At 40.7% G+C, this 3,235-nt stretch overlaps 1 non-coding gene across 1 annotated transcript; it reads right to left on the bottom strand.

Annotated features, from left to right (window-relative positions):
• Positions 1-1,078: 1,078 nt before the first annotated feature.
• LOC129704743 (U1 spliceosomal RNA) lies at positions 1,079-1,235 on the bottom strand. Its single transcript, XR_008724768.1, has one exon. It is a non-coding gene; the product is annotated as a U1 spliceosomal RNA (small nuclear RNA).
• Positions 1,236-3,235: the final 2,000 nt, after the last annotated feature.

The following is a 3,235-nucleotide window of genomic DNA, read 5'->3' as shown; positions in this document are numbered from 1 at the left end:
GCAGTCAGAAACAGGTGAGTTTATCAAGGGGAACAAGGATATGGCGGACCAATTGAATAACTACTTGCCATTGAGGTAGTACAGAGAAGGTTCACCAGCCTGATTCCTGGGATGTCAGGGCTTTCATATGAAGAATTTAATGATGGCGTTGGAGCCATTCTTAGGGATGCAGTCATGGGTGAAGAAGGAGTAGAGGAGAGGTCTGAGTTCAGTGTTATAGTGGAGGAGGTGAGGTTGTTGACCCTAACAGACTGTGGTCTGTTGGTGAGGAAATCCAGTGTCCAATTGCAGAGGGAGGTGGAGAAGCTAAGTCCGCTGAGTTTGGTGATCAAGCTAGCGGGGATGACAGTGTTAAAGGCAGATTCTGAAATAGGGGAGGGTAGGGGCATTCGGGGGAGAGGTGGGGGGGGGATGGGAGGGGAGGGGGGAGGGGAGGGGAGGGGAGGGGAGGGAAGGGGAGGGGAAGGGGAGGGAAGGGGAGAGAAGGTGAGAGAAGGGTGAGAGAAGGAGTGGAGCCACTTTTAAGAAGTATAATAAAGTTTAGCAGGCATTTTACTGACCGGTCGATTTTCCTTGGTCCTGAAAACTCCAATGAGCCAATCAAAATGCCAGGTTAGTGAAGGAGATTGCCTACGGCTGCCCTCGACTGCCTGTAACTAAATAACAACCCCACTCCACTGCACTACGAGTTCAAAAGAACCATGCCGACCAAATTTTACTCATGGAAAATTTTCCAACATGCTGAAAATTTTTCCGCGACCTAGCTGAGGCCACGAGTATGCAGGAACTTCCCTCAAATATGAAGGAGTGTTCCAGTGACCTCATAGGACCTCCTAGGACCATGTAGCGACCATGATCTGAGTTTGAGTCAAGAGCAAACTCTTCTAAACCAGCAGATTAGGTCGCCGCAGTGGACAGCCCCATTATTCTTAAACTGTGACCCCTGTTTCTGGAACATTTTTCCTGCATCTAGCCTGTCCACGAAGAATTAAGAATTTGATGTTTCTATAAGATTCCCTCTCATCCTTCTAAATTCCAGTGAATATAAGCCACACGGTCATGGCGCCGCCATGCCACCCTTAGCATGATTGCAGACACCCACTACCACAATTTTTGCAGTCGAGTTTCCCACATTGTGGAACATCGCAGGCATCAGCATGCCCGTAGTGCAATAGGATAGCCTCATCCAGGGAGATTGGCCTCCGTGACCACTGACTCCCCTGCCAGGTAAGTAGAATGGGTAACATTTTCATACAGGGGGTGATGTGTATGTGAAGTTGGCTACCAACGGAAGAGGTGGAAATTCCTAAAATTATGAAATTGAAAAGGTACTTGGACAGATACATGGAAAAAAAAAGGTTTGGAGGGATTTGGATCAGGTACAGGCATGGGACTAGTCAGTTGATTGATCATGGATGAGTTGTGCCAAAGTGCATGTTTCCATGCTTTCTGAGGACATAAGGTCATAAGGAATAGGAATAGAATTAGGCCATTCGGCCCATCATGGCTGATCTATCTCTCCCTCCTAACCCCATTCTTCTGCCTTCTCCCCATTACCTCTGACACCTGTACTAATCAAGAATCTATCTATTCTTTAAAAATATACACAGACTTGGCCTCCACAACCTTCTGTGGCAAAGAATTCCGCAGATTCACCACCCTCTGACTAAAGACATTTCTCCTCATCTCCTTCCTAAAAGTATAGCTCGAAAGACTCTATGAATTTGCCCATTTAAAGTAAACATAACTCTCATTGGCATACTGCTGGTGAACTTCCCTGGTGACAGTAAATATCAACAGTCCGTAATATAATTTGTGACCACAGTTCAAAGGGAAGTCTGTTCAATTGCTGGAAAAACAAATGGTTTGTAAACAAAACTGTGTTCTCACATTCCTTCTGCTGCGCTGGACTTCTGGCAACAGCAAATTTAAGAGTTTCTTCACAGTTTATGGATCTTGACACGCCCACAAATCTCAGTCCACAATTTCAGCTCTCTCTTTCTTTCTATTAAAATCTTTTTATTAATTTTTTTTCAAAAACAAAAACAAAACAACACAAAACAAAAAACAATAATGATAAACATAACAATGCTTTTGATTCATTGGGATCGGGATTACATTAATAACAAGTATAATCCAAGTATGAGTCCAGCCAAAATATACATTGGGTATAGACCTCCCTGTCTCTATGTAAATATAGTTAAGTGTTTAAAAGAGAACTTGTATATATAAAAGCAAAAAGATAAAAAGAAAGACAAAACCCCCCCAAAAAAACCAAAACCCTAAATTTAAAAAAAAGCAAAACTAAATCTGGGCTACAAAGAATTTCAACAATTAAGTCCCTGTTTGTCGTCAAGTCCGTTCCACAGTATAAAGGTAAAAGGATTATTATAATGGTTGGGGAGGCGACAATATATATTTTGTGAAAATGTTGAATAAAACTTCCTCAAGTCAGCAAATTTAACCAAGGGTTCGACAATGTCACTCCTAATTTTTTCTAAATTTAAACATGATATCATATCAGAGTACCAATGAAGTGTGGTAGGAGGATTAGAGTCTTTCCATTTAAATAAATAGATCTTCTGGCAATTAATGTAGTAAAAGCAATCAGCCGATGGGCAGAATGGGACAGATAGGTAGAATCTAACATTGGGAGCCCAAAAATTGCAGTAATAGGATGAGGTTGTAAATCAATACCTAAAACTACAGAAATAGTGTCAAAAATGTCTTTCCAATATTTTTCCAAAGTTGTGCAAGACCAAAACATGTGAGTCAGTGAGGCCACTTCAGAGTTACATCTGTCACAGATAGGATTTATATGACCATAAAAACCAGCTAAGATCTTTTGACATATGAGCTCTGTGAACCACCTTGAATTGTATCAGAGCGTATCTTGCACACATTGAAGAGGTATTAACTAATTGAAGAATCCTCTCCCATTTCTCTATAGGTAGAGAAATTTGAAGTTCTCTTTCCCAGTCATTCTTAATTTTATCCAATGTATCTATTTGTAATTTCAAAATCAACTCATAAATAGTCGTTATTAAACCTTTCTGATAAGGGTTCAAATGTAATATTTTTCCCAAGATTTCGGTTTGATGTGGTAACGGAAAAGAGGGTAGAGAAGCCTTCAAATAATGTCTAATTTGTAAATATCTAAAGAAATGTGAGTTAGGTAGATTATATTTATTGGAGAGTTGTTCAAAAGACATAAAACAACCATCCAAAAACAAGC

Source organism: Leucoraja erinacea, chromosome 1 (genome assembly GCF_028641065.1).
Source record: "Leucoraja erinacea ecotype New England chromosome 1, Leri_hhj_1, whole genome shotgun sequence".
NCBI classification, from domain to species: Eukaryota; Metazoa; Chordata; class Chondrichthyes; order Rajiformes; family Rajidae; genus Leucoraja; species Leucoraja erinaceus.
This window is presented reverse-complemented; position numbering and strand designations above follow the sequence as displayed.